The following is a 14,055-nucleotide window of genomic DNA, read 5'->3' as shown; positions in this document are numbered from 1 at the left end:
TAATACCATAACAGATAAGGAACGTACTCATAATTTTACTGCTTGCAACCTTGAAAAACGTAAACATGTTGCATTCACGGTAATGCAAAATGTGCAAATTCTGCAAAAGAGGGAGATAGGTGCATTTTATAGCAGAATCGCATGGAATTGCGATACGATTGTGTATAATATATGGAAAAATAAAATAAAGCTGTTGAAATTTTACAGTAATAGTGATTCTAACACCGGAATCCGAAACCGGAAATCGTTGCATGAGATGAAACCTCGATGCTGTGTACATATAATACAATGAATAATATAATCGATTTGTATATGTAATAATAATTTAATGCATATAATAAATTACAGCAATAATGTATATAATAATTTAATTAAATGTATCTAATACGCCTTATTTATTTTGCACTTTTAGTCCGAATATTATGCTTTATCTTTTCTGTCCTGAAATCCGCACAACCTCTGGTCCCAAGGTTTGCCGATTTCTGAACTTCTACTGTAATGTCAACTGAACTTTTTAGAAGGTCTGGGTGATGACTGATATTCTGATTTGAAGAGTTCTCATAAGTGTATAGTGGAACTTCAGTTCGTAAACTTAATTGACTCTTGAAGGCCATTTGTCAACTGATATGCTCATAAAGCGAAACAGTTTTCCCTCATAGTAATTAATGTAAAATACATTAATTCCTTCAGAGATTGTAAAGTTTGGGATCCCAGAAGAATGGAAATCAGGTATTTAAAAATTTTGTCAGACATTGTAGAGGATTGCTTTTTAAAATTTTACAGCAGTGTGTACGCAAGTTTGTAATCCTAGAACAATGGAAATAAGGTATTTAAAAATATAAATAAATTATATTGTATAAATGTCCGTGTAGTGCCGATCTTTGACGCAAACATCACCACTATGCAAAGCCAAAATAACAAGTCAGAGAATTGCACAAACTCGGTATCCATCAAAAATCGCAGCTACACAAAAACAAAATAACAAGTCAAAGAATTGCACAAACTTGGTATCCATGTACCGCCAAAAAACGCCAGTTTTTGTCAAGGGGCACCCGTAAATATATTTTTACTGTGCATTTTTATATATATTAATTTATATTCTTGAAAAATATGCAAAATAAAAGATTGATTCCTAAATTTTTGAAAAACGTTTCAAATTTATTTTCAAACTTGATTCCATATATTGATGTTAATTTGTTCCAAACTTGATTTCATATATTGATGTTAATTTGTTCCTTTTAATTTTTAGTAAGAAATTTAAAATACTGGTTGTCAACAAATTTGACATTTTCTAGAAAAATTTGGGTTAATATTTAAAACTGTAAAAAATTGATGTAAGATAATATAATCTCTATTTTATAGAAATGTTAAATTTTTTCCCATTAGGGCAGTGATATTGTATCGCTGTGGAGCTATTAGAATGCTTAAAAATGCATATATAATATATGCTGTTACTTTTTGTATGATGCTATTCTATAATACAGTCAAAAGTCGTTAATTCGGACACCCATAATCCAGACCTCAAAGCTACAAACTTTCTGCGCATACGTCGCGTTGACGCATGCACGCAAGCAAGACCTTTACGGCTGCGCATGTGCGTGTGTGCATGCGCATAATACATTTACGCATGCACATTTAATGTATAGCGGACGGTATAAGCAAAAATTATCTAATTATCTATTTCAGTTAATGTTGCAGATTTTGTTGTTCCTTAATCTTCGAATTGGATCCGGCTTAGTATTTTTTGCAGACTGTTAGAGCAATTTTATAAAAGTAAGCTTGAACTTTCGATTATGTCAAATAGAATTTCCGATGCTGAAGCTCCCAAAGGATCTACAAAGCGAAAGTATGTTTTGATGTCCGGGGGAGGGGACGCCACGCACACAATGAATTGGAAGTTGATCTGTCAGCACTATCCTTATCTTCAGGGCAGATGTTTTTATTTTATTTGGCTTATAATTCCTTACTAAATGTAGTATTTCATTTCGATGTGTCCTGTCTTTGATATGATTTAAATCAAATTCCTCGTCATTATAATTCGCTTCCTATAGTGAAGAAAGTGACACAGAGGTTATTGAAAACAAAAAAATTTTTATTGACAAATTAGTCAGTATTCTCGACACAGCAATTATAGGACTTGAACAGCGGAACTTCGTAACTGAACAAGAAATTATGTCTGTTTATAGAATTAAAGAGAAAGTATTATCACATAAAACAAAACAACTTACATTGAAAGAAATGTTTAATAAAGTAAACAAATAAATATTAAGCTTTTTTTTTGGCAAATTTTGATACCCTTTAGATCATAATTGTTCTTTATTTCATAAATTACGGTTTCATATTTTTAATTTTATAATTTCCGCATGCCATCTTACCTGATTTAAATTGATGAACTATAATCCGGAAAGACCCCTAATCCGGAATCGCCAAAGTCCCAACGAGTCCGGATTAAAGACTTCGTACTGTATATACACAGACACCCTTTTTTTTACTTGGTTCGGTGAGCTCAGTATTATATTCAGTATTTTATTCTTCTGTGTTGGTAAATTATGCATTTTTTTTTTGCTAAAAATGATTAAATTATGTTGTTCTTATTATCTGGTGAAGGTTTTTATGCCTTTAGTTAATCTGCATGCAGTAGTTGTAGAATTGTCAACAATTTAAAAGTGTGCCCCCCCCTTTTTTTTTACTATAGCAACCATATTTGTTTAAAGTTGAAACTTAGCAGAATAATGATACAAGTCTTTCTGCACCTTCAGTGTCTTTTTTTTTTTTTTAGTGGGACCAAAAGGAAACTTATTTTTGTGCACTGGAAAATCTGCTGTCATGCCTGCTGGTCAAATTGCTTGTTTTTGCGCAGAAACTCTTAACAGGGTTTGTACGATCCGTAAAAGTCCTTAGGTATTTCGGAATCAATTTTTGGTAATTTGTTCCTGTTTCTAATATAAACTGTGAGATACTAAAGTTTCTGAGTAAGATGTGAAACATAAGCATTTAGAAATTATTTCATCTTGTCTAGTCAAGAGCTCTTAAAGAACTTTTTGCTTTTGGAATCTGAATTCTTTTATCAAATGGTTCTAAATTTGCCGACTTATCAACATTTTGACGATTTTGAGATATGTTTCTATAGAAAATTTTTAGTTCGTTCCCTGATATTTTTTAAAAACATTATAACATGGATACATATTGTAAAAATAAGAGGTATTGGGATGACTAAAGTAATAGCAAGTTCAGAAATATTAAACCCATAATTGAGTGCCTGCCATCTACGGCAAATAGAAGGGAACAAGTTATCATCCAGTTGAGAATAAGCCATTGTCGACTAACTCATGAATATTTGTTGAAAGGAGAGAAGAATCCTCGTTGCACGAACTGTAATGAAGATCTGACAGTCTACCATATTTTAGTAGAATATCACAGTTTTAAATATCTTAGCCAAAATCATTTTAAATGTTTAGAATTAAACTACTTATTAGGGAAAAGCCATGAACACAAGCTGTTTCAATTTTTAAAGGATATCCACTTTTAGCATAAACTGTAGTCTTGTTTTTACCTTGCATAAAATGTATAGTAATTGTCCATATGAAACTTTTAACACATTTTGTATTCACTGTTTGGCAAAGATAAACTAGTAAGGTTTTGTGCCAGAAATTTCCAACTGTTCAATCGTTAAAATAATGCTAATATTTTGAATATGTTCAAGAAATAACATTAAGCGGAAACATTTTTATTTTTTGCTCTCATATTATAAAAATGCGTTACTTTCTGTTTTGGCGACCTATTATACAATATTTTGAATCTGAAGTACCAAACAATTCTTAACAAAAGCAAAATAGATATGCAATTAATTAAAAATATCTTCGTTTTAATTTTTTCATGGTAAGAGTTTTTTCCAAGTAATTGTCTCGGAATATGCATTAGTTTTCTCTATTAAATAAGTTTTATACTTCTTTTCTCTCATTTTTTTTTTTTCAACATATTTCTGGCTTTTTACACTTACAGAATTGGAAGGAGTAATTTTCTTTAGGATTTTAGATATTGCAACTTGAAAAATTTAGAAGGATTTTGAACACAAGATTTGTCCCATTAATCAAGAAGATTCCAGAAAAATGTCTTCATGGTATTAACACGTAATGAATGTTTTTTACAGCGTGGTGCTGATTTCTTATTATTAAGTGTGTGGTGATTTCTTATTATTTGGGAACTTTTTAAAAGAAAATTGAAAGCATACTTGAATGTTTTATTTCTGATACTAGAAGTCTTTTTGTTTATCTTCCCTCTATTTTTCATTAGACACAAGCATGGAAATATCAAAAATGCTTCTTGATACAGTATCTTGGATCCTGAATTTTGTTCCTAGAGCATTTCTAAATTCTAAAAGTTTTGCCGTTTCTAGATTTTGTTTGTCGTGTCGTTAAATTCTAAAAATTCTGCCACACCAGCTCTGTAACCAGCACTTACCATATATAATTTCATAATTAATCTGAATATTCATATTACAGTCAAAAGTCGTTAATCCGGAATGATCTATAATCCGGACCTCAAAGCTAAAAACTTTCTGCGCATGCGCCGCGTTGGCAAATGCTCACAGGCGTTTTACGCGTGCGCGTAAGACCTTGATTACTGCGCATATGCATGCGCGCAAGTGCAGAATACGTTTTCGCGTGCGCGTTTAATGTATAACGGACGGTATAAACTAAAATTATCTAATTATCCACTTCAGTTAATGTTGATAATTGCGTTGTTCCTTAATCTTCGAATTGGATCCGGCTTATTATTTTTTGCAGACTGTAAGAGCAATTTTCTAAAAGTAAGCTTGAACTTTCGATTATGTCAAATAGAATTTCCGATGCTGGAGCTCCCAAAGGATCTAGAAAACGAAAGTATGTTTCGATGTCCATCAAACAAAAAACGAATTGCTACAAAAAATGGATAAAAGCATATCCTTTGTTTATCTAACCGTTCCGAAATCTGTTTATCAATTTCACGCTGCTCTGCGCGGGGGGGGGGGACGTCGCGGCGCGCAATGAACTGGAAGTTGATCTGTCAACACTATCGTTATCTTCAGGGCAGATGTTTTTATTTTATTGTGCTTATAATTCCTTACTAAATGTAGTATTTAATTTCGATGTACTCCGTCTTTGATATGATTTAAACCAAATTCCTCGTCATTATAAATATCACGAATACAAATCAAATAGTTTTCTGGTTGCAATTTTCTAATTTCGGCTATGCGTAAGGTATGCTTTACGCATCCGCGCGTTGAAAGAAATGTTTAATAAAGTAAACAAATAAATATTAGGCTTCTTTTTTGGTAAATTTTGATACCCTTTAGATCATAATTGCTCATTATTTTATAAATTACGGTTTCATATTTTTAATTTTATAATTTCTGCATGCCATCTTACCAGATTTAAACTGATGATCTATAATCCGGAAAAATCGATAATCCGGAATCGCCGAAGTCCCGACGAGTCCGGATTAAAGACTTTTGACTGTACTAAAGAAATAAAATTAGCACCTTTTCCTATACATTCTAAATGCATTTAGTTTTTTAGAATAACGGAAATCTTTAATTAAATCCAAATATTCTAAAATGAAGAGGGAATGTATTGAAAAAAGAAACCAAATATATAAAGAGAAAGAAAATTATTCTTCAAAGATAGGTACAGTTATTATTATGTAAATTAAGCAGTTGTTTATAATTTTAGCCTTTACTGTATTTTCCCATTTCCACTTCCTCACCAGAATGCAAATTACTTAGGTAGATTTTAAACTAAGGTTTTGGGGTTCTAAGACAGAATTTGTTTCTGGCTTTCACTTACATGCTATATTAGTTCCTACCAACTCTGATAACTTGTAATGATTCTCCTTTGCGTTAGCGCAGCTGATATTTGAATTTGTTACGACGATAACTGCCTTACCACGAGTGTGTTACGATGTATCACTGAGCCAGCTTATATTAAAATTAAATTGTGTGGTCTCTGACTACTGGTCCACATTTTTAGTTTGAATTTAACTGTTCATGTTTAATTAGATAACCACAAGCTGTAGTTGATTTTGCTAGCATAATGAACATAGTACACTTATGTTCTAAGTACTTTTTAAATAAGAGGTTTATTTAAACCTTTATCTGACTTTGTAGTTACTTTCAGACATAGCGGTAATTTGCTTCACGTATGTCAGTCGTTTTGCAATATTTAACTTTTATCAGATCAAGTAAAACCTCATAGGTACATAGTCGAGAGATTGACAGTTTAGGATATAAAACGTGCAGAAATAATTGGGGATATTGGTTTGCATGTTGAAACATATTTCTAATCGTTAAAAAAGCTGCTTAAAGAAAAGGAAACTGATATAAATTAGCCAGACTGTCTGGAAAGGCTTCAAATTAAAAAGATGCACAAATATTTTGTTGAGTATTGTTACTACAGAATGTAAATGGTTTGTATCTTTTAATGTATAGTTATCTTAACATCGTTTAAGAATCAATGTCAAAAATTATATGTATTTTAAACTTTTACGTGTTAATGGATAGTGATTTTTAACAGTGCTTCTAACGGATAGTGATTTTTAACAGTGCTAACAAATATTTTTTTAAATAAATTTAATAGTGGCCTTCTATAATGATTAAGGGTAGCTAACTAGCTTATTTAATTATTTGCAACTAACTTGTCACCCTTAAAAGTTATCTCTGTTTATTAAAGTAAGTTAGTGCCTTCCATTAATCCTTAATGGATAAAGGAAAATAATACAAAACTTATTCTTTGCATCTAGTGAGACTTGTCATCAAAGAATTTCTTCGGGCAGGAGTAAATGGGTGATAAGGAAGAATAACTAGCTGCAGTAGAAGGTACTTTTGCATACAATATTATTTGCAACGACTGTAGCTTTAGGTCTGTGGATTTTATGTCCAAGCTGCTTCAAGTGGCATTTGAGCCTAAATTTACATGTGTGCGAACGAAGGCCGAAGCAATAATACTAAATGTTTTCATATCTTACGCTTGAAGAGCTTTTCACAGTGATTTAGAATAGTGTTCATTTGTTTCAGTTTTAACTAATGCATCTAATGATGAGGGAATAATTTTTTTCCCCCAGTACTTGTCAGAGTTATAGATTTGGAGTTAATGGAGTTGGAGTTAACATTTTAGAATTTAAATCTTTACATGGTTAAACATCCAATATTGTCAGCAACTGTTAAACTACCTTGTTAATTATATCTTGAAACTCTCTTAAAGGAAGAGTTATTGGTCTTTGTGCCGATAATACTAATTCTAACTTTGGAAGAGTTGATACACGTAGAGAAAATGTTTTTATTAAACTGAAACAAAACCTTAACCATGGTTTACTTGGAGTTCGATGTGTAGCACACAGTATCTATATCACTATAAGAACATTAGTTGATGTTTTGCCAGTTGATAATAGCAATTACTATTTTTAAGATATGCTTTAAATCTTGTAGTCTTAGAGTAGAAACCGATTTTTCAATGATACTATGGTATTTGCTCACAAGATGGTTAGTATTACTTCCTGCCATTGAAAGGGTACTGACCACTGAAGGCTTATTTTCATTCTCAAGAAAAGTGTTCCATTCTTTTTTTAAAATTCTTTGAAAATCCAGCGGCAGAAGTTTAGCTACATTTTATTAATGCTCAGACTTCAATATTTCATAAAGTTATTACAACAACTGAAAATCAGTGTGCATCTGTATTTGATGTAATTGCTTTAACAGATGCTCTGAAGGCTTCAGTATTGAGTTAGACAGAAGGTAACTTTATTCTAGTAAATGTTAAAAAAGAACTAGAAAAACTTGGAGAGTGGAGACATGTCACAGCATGAGGTATTTGAATTTTGAGAAGATATTATTTAATTTTATTAGATGCTGTTACTTATTTGGAGAAATGAACAAAAAATAATTTCAGAAGATGGAAACATACAGCTGGAGCATATTAACTCCTTCACATCCAATCTGCCCCACGCACTCCTACATTGAAACAACCAGAACCACCCGAAAACAGCCGAGATTGTAATCTTGTTTTCTTCCCTCCTCCTAAGATATGCAGTAGCAGGTGCTCTTTCTCCAAATGCATTGTGTCAGTTTACTGCAGACAGCTTGTCCTGAGAGGTTTCTTATCTTTTGTTTGATCGTGACATTTCATTGTTGATTCTTTTGTTGTACAGTATGCTTTTTTTAAGCTTTAAACAGCAATAAAAGAGCAGTTTAAAAATTTAAGGATTATATTTATTTTTAAAAGAGATATTCCTTCCTATAAAAATAAAGGGAAATAAACAGAATCTCAGTCATGATCATAACAAAGCCAGAAAGGCTTGTTGGTCTGACCTTCAGAATAGGTTTATAAAGAAAGGGGTCAAAGGAATCTTTGTTAGAAAGTACAAAGGATATCATTGGAAATCTTCACAACTATTTTCTGCGTTAATGGACAGGAAGGGGAGGAAATTGCTGTGAAACTGGAAAGCTATTTCAGGCGGTTCCGTATTTAGAGGATACAAGTTAGCGAAGGGTCTGGATTTCAAAGAGTTTAAATAAAAGATTTTAAATACAAAGATTTTAAATAAAAGCTTGTAGTTTATATTAACCAGTTGAATAGCACTAAGCTTTATTTTATATATATATATATGTATATATGTACATACGTATGTGTTATTCCATAAATTACCATTTCATATTTTTAAGTTTATAATTTCTGCATGCCATCTTTACCAGATCTATACTGATGATCTATGCTCCGGAAAAAACAATAATCATGAATTGCCAAAGTCCCGACGAGTCCGGATTAACGACTTTTGACTTTAGTTCATTTTTATTTAGTGCATTATTAAAATTTTGTTATTTACTGGCACCGCTTTTGATCAGAATTAACACTTTGCCCATTATGTTCAGACTTATCATTTGCCAACATGACTTGTGGAGATTTATAGCTTGCAGCTCTTGTATTTTTGTACGTAATATTCAAATTAAAATAAACTTTTGTGAAAAGAAGGTGTTTTATAATCACGTTTTGAATAATAATAAAATAAATTTCATATTTAAGTTATCCATTATGTCCATTAAAAGTTCAGTAGCTTTTTTATTGCATAGAATTATTTTTATAAAAATATACAGTATTAAAGAATATTTTGTTTTACATTTATGTATATTTGTAAATTCAGCTCAACCACTTATAATTACTGTGTATTTATTTCTAAGAATTATAGAATTCGTTTCGTTATAATAATTTTTTTTTTACCAGTTCTTTCAGATGTAAGCATGATTTTAAGATTATATTATATTTGAAATTGAAATAAGCTTCTTTACTATTTATAAAGCTTTATTAAAAAGAAAAAAAGGATTGCAAGACATTGGCAGTTTGTGTGTGCATTTGCGATATTTTACAGCTGTCATTAATATTCCCCAAATGAATTCTAAAACTAATTTAAAATGGATTCAGAGGAGATTTTTTTTCATGGCATCTGTGCGTACACATGTACGTATCTCGCATAAATGAAAGATGAGGCTCAGACGTTGAAATTTTGTATATAGGACTGCTATAATGTAGTTGTGCACATCCCTTTTTGATTGCACTCAGCTGTGCCAAAAGTGTATATATACACTCATGTCCATAAATTAAGGATAATTCGGAGTCATGCGGAAATCGAACTCTGAAATAAATATATCACCTGTAAAATCACTACACACATCTTCAAGAATCATATGTAAATTTCGGCAAGTAACCAGATGACACCGATGGTACGTCACAATGATGAGATTGTAAGAGAGTGATATATAAGGAATACAGGCAAAGAAGTAAAATTGTTTGTAGGCACTCTATAAGCATTTCAGTGCAATAACCGAATAGTTATGACACAAAAAAACGCATTTGGATGATTTTTTACGCGGTAGAATTATTGGTCGTCTGGAATGTGGGCATACCCAACTAGAAGTATCAGACGAACTTGGAATTGCCCAGAGTGTCATCTCCAGGCTTTGGCAACGATTCCAAGATGATCGTAATGTGAGTAGACGTTACAACACAGATCGCCCCAGAGTTACAACGCGGAATGAGGATCAGTATTTGGCAGTTACTGCCAAAAGAAACAGGTGGAGCACAGCCTCAGACCTGTCTCGTCAGCTCTCTTCAGCCACTGGTACGACAATTTCAAGGCCGACCGTGTACAGACGCTTAGGGCAGATTGGTCTATATGCTTGTAGACCTGTCAGATGCGTTCCACGTACTGCAACTCACTGTCGCCTGTAGTTAGCCTGGAGTAGAGAGCATGCATTGTGGATACCACAACAGTGGGCTTGTGTGATGTTTTCCGACGTTTGTTTCGGGGTGCCATGGGTGCACAATTTGTGTTTATGGATGACAACGCCCGTCCTCACTGTGCAAACATCTTATAGGACTTGAATCCAATAGAGCATGTGTGGGACATGCTTGGCCGACGAGTTGCAGCCCGTCAACCTCCTCCTACATGTCTTCCGGAACTTCGGAGAGCATTGCTTTTTGAGTGGTGTAATATCCCCCAAGATCAGATCAATAATTTGATATTTAGCATGCCTAGGCGTTGTACGGACTGTATTGCATCGTCTGGGAGACATACAATGTATTAAAACAATGTATTACAATTACAAAATCGATCCTTAAGGTTATTAAGAACACTATAATAAATACAATCAAAAATTGGGGGGAGAAACATTGAAAATTGTAGGAGAAGAAAGGCATTTTAATTATTAAACATTTCTTCCAAAAATTTAAACTAAAAAAATACTGGCAAAATTGTTTTCAGCTTAAAATCATTTTGACTTACAAAACCATTTAATAATATTCACAAAAAGTAGATGAAAGTTCTTAAATAATAATAATAATAAAAATCATTCAAAAGGTACCGAGTTCCCTGGTCGCATTAAAGCCGATATGCGCATTCTTAGTTTTAATTATTGAACGGTATTTCTGGAATATCCAGCACCAGATAACCTTGTCTGTACTTGTTTAAAGTTCCATGTAATTTTTTCGATGACATCGCATCCTCAGATATCTATCAAAGCGATTGTTTCGCTGACAGTCCAGCAAGCAGTCAGTTGCATGTCAGCCCTCTTGTTTGCTAAAATTAATTTTTTCACAACCAATCCGCCCCACACGGCCCTACATCGAGACAACCAGAACCGCCCGAAAACAGCCGAGATTGCAATCTTGTTTTTTTACCTCCCCCCTAAGGTATGCAGTAACAGGTGCAGTTTTCCTAAATGGCATTGTAATCAGTTTACTGCAGACAGCTTGTCCTAAGAGGTTTCTTATCTTTTGGTTGCTCGTGACATTTCCTTGTTGATTCTTTTTTGGTACAGTATGCTTTTAAGCTTTAAACAGCAATAAAAAAGCAGTTAGAAAATTTAAGGATTATATTTACTTTTAATCAATTTATTCCTTCCTATAAAAATAACGGAAGTAAATAAAATCTCAGTTGTGATATAGCAAAGCCAGAAAGGCTTGTTGGTCTGACCTTCAGAATAGGTTTATAAAAAAAGGGGTCAAAGGCTAATGGAATCTTTGTTAGAAAGTACAAAGGATGTCATTCGAAATTTTCACACCTATTTCCTGCGTTAATGGATGGGGAAGAGAGGAAATTGCTGTGAAACTGGAAAACTATTTCGGGTGGTTCGGTATTTTGAGGATACAAGTTAGCGAAGGGTCTGGATTTCAAAGAGTTAAGCATTTGCACTAAAAAGATGTGCCACGCACATCAAGATGCTTTTGTCTCGAGACGTGAACACCACGTCGATAGGCATTTATCGCAAAAATGAAAATAACGTGGTGCACACGTCGCCTAACGAGATTTATTTCTTGAGTTACAGCTCTGGATTGCACTCGCAGCTGCGAAGCGGCATAAATAAGACACTTTACCGCTTGTTATGTTGTAGCGCACGGCGCCGCAACCGTGAAGTTTAGTTGTAGCTCAAGTGGTTAAATGAAATCCCTTCTTGAAGTCAAACTGAAGTATCTTTTTGTTAATAAATAAAATACCAAATCTTAAAGTATTGGAAATTGATAGAGGAGTCTATTTACCTTTAACAATAACACAAAATTTTTATTTGAAACCAATATTTCCACACAATATGCTGCTGAAAAATTAATCAGTTATAGACAAAAGGTAAGAAATTTAGAACCAAGTTCACAGAGACAGGAAGGAAATGAAATTCAATATCAGTAAGATCTTGCCAATCTAAAAAAATATATCAATCGTCACCAAACCGGAAGAATTTCCGAAAACTACAGATATGTGAAATACGAAATAATAAAAGATACAAAAAATGCAAAATATGATCTAGTTTTCTGGAATTTTTCTGGGGGATTTTTCACGATTTTCCCATGTGTAACATGTATACAAGCCAGTTTCCTGTAGAAAGTACTGAATAAAGGCATTCCTTCTTTAGGCAGACAACCCTCAGGTGCTTTCCCATAATCAAATAAACCAAAACAAAGTGATAGATTACTCTCAAAGTAAATAGAGATGTGTACAAGATCTATGCCAAAACCAGGATGCTGTTTTGTTCAATTTTGAGAATAGTAGTATCGATATAAATGTTTCATTGATAAAATATAAGAATCATAGCTAATAAAATGCATAAATACAGTAAAAAAATCTGTCTTCAACAGATTAATTTTTATTTTGTCATATAAATTTGTTCTCGGGTTTGTTTGTAATTGTATGATGAAAATGTGGTCCCGTAAAATGTTGTTTAGATTTAGAATTGTGATAATTAACAGTTGAAATAATAAGAGAAAAATATTTAAGTGTATACGAATAACATTTGAAAAAAATGAAGGCCTGTTTTTTTGCAGAAATTTAAAAAAAAAAAAAAAAAAAAAAAGCTCCTTTCAAGAGGAGTTTGAGGTAAATTGGGAAGTCATATGCTGAAAATGTAAGGTTTAAAATATATTTACACATTTTTTATTTTTACCCTTTAAGAAAGCATAATTTTGTCTTAAAAAAAGGGATTAGTGGGAATTGCTGTGGAAACTCTGTGATAGGGAAACATTATGGAATTGGATACTTTAAATTAGTGTGTTTGTGTGTATTGTGTTTGAAGATACACATCACATTTTTCAGTGCAGATATACTTTAATGCCTCCCAGAATAGCATCAAATTTGTGATTGACATATAAGCCAGGAATAAAAATTAATATAATTCTTCTGTATAAATTTACTAACAAAGTTAATTGTTATAATTAATGGAATTGCATGTAATAATCATTTTGTATAAATTATTAAGTAAATAAAATATGTGTAAGTATTGTGAAAGGAGAAAATAATAATAGTTGTGCATGCTGCCAAAACATGTTACAAAATTTGTTTTTGAGGGTTAAATCGTCATTATTATTCACTTAGCTTTAAATCATAAATGTAGACTTGACTATTTTTAAGCATAAACTTGACTATCATCTGTAAAATTGAATGTTCGTTTTTTTTTATATTATGTCATTGATATTGGGCCATCATATAGATCTCATCCTATACCTAAATTACTAGAAGCTTTGTTTTCAATGTTCCCTTTTTTTTTTTAATCCAAAGACTTGAAGGTACTCCTCTGTTATCAGGATCAGATTCAGAAATATAATGCTTGTACGGATGGATGTATGTTTTTATGTGTGCATATGTATATATATGCACATACGTATGCATACATACATTTCTGAATCTGGTCTGATAGCAGAAATCCTGTAACAGAAAAGTGCCAAATTGAAATACCGCAATTTTGTAAATCGTTTTTAATGAGATCGTCGGAAGAGATCAATGTATGCACCAGATATACCTAAATTTACATATTATTTAGATAAAATATTGGGCTTGAATTATATACCACACCGGTTTATTTTATGGCAAATGCCATATTTAATGTACAAAGCTGTTTTCTTTTTTTAATCTGGGGTAAGATTTCATTTTGCTGTGTCAAAGATTAAACCACTTTCATTAATTTTTAATTATGTAATATTGTAAAGATTATTTAAAAGTATTAAAGGGATTATGATTTATATTGAACTTCAGTAATGATTTAAT

General features: G+C 32.3%; 1 protein-coding gene and 1 pseudogene across 5 annotated transcripts in view; both read left to right on the top strand.

Annotated features, from left to right (window-relative positions):
* The window catches only part of LOC118185171 (multidrug resistance-associated protein 1-like), a 306,818-nt gene that overhangs the window by 1,557 nt on the left and 291,206 nt on the right, over nt 1-14,055 (top strand). The gene's annotated exons all lie outside the window — the stretch shown is intronic.
* LOC118197721 (ubiquitin-conjugating enzyme E2 L3 pseudogene) overlaps nt 1-14,055 on the top strand; it is a 32,108-nt pseudogene that overhangs the window by 15,006 nt on the left and 3,047 nt on the right. The window contains exon 2 of one of the 4 annotated variants that reach the window (XR_015042720.1): nt 2,780-2,874. The exons of 1 other annotated variant lie outside the window; for it this stretch is intronic. The product of XR_015042720.1 is annotated as a ubiquitin-conjugating enzyme E2 L3 pseudogene, transcript variant X4 (transcript). Of the gene's footprint in view, nt 1-2,779; nt 2,923-14,055 lie in introns of all 4 variants that reach the window. 2 more of the 4 variants (XR_015042718.1, XR_015042719.1) reach the window with 2 other exon arrangements.

Source organism: Stegodyphus dumicola, chromosome 8, assembly GCF_044657685.1.
Source record: "Stegodyphus dumicola isolate Sdum_Otavi_A_Nest chromosome 8, ASM4465768v1".
Taxonomy (NCBI): domain Eukaryota; kingdom Metazoa; phylum Arthropoda; class Arachnida; order Araneae; family Eresidae; genus Stegodyphus; species Stegodyphus dumicola.
This window is presented reverse-complemented; position numbering and strand designations above follow the sequence as displayed.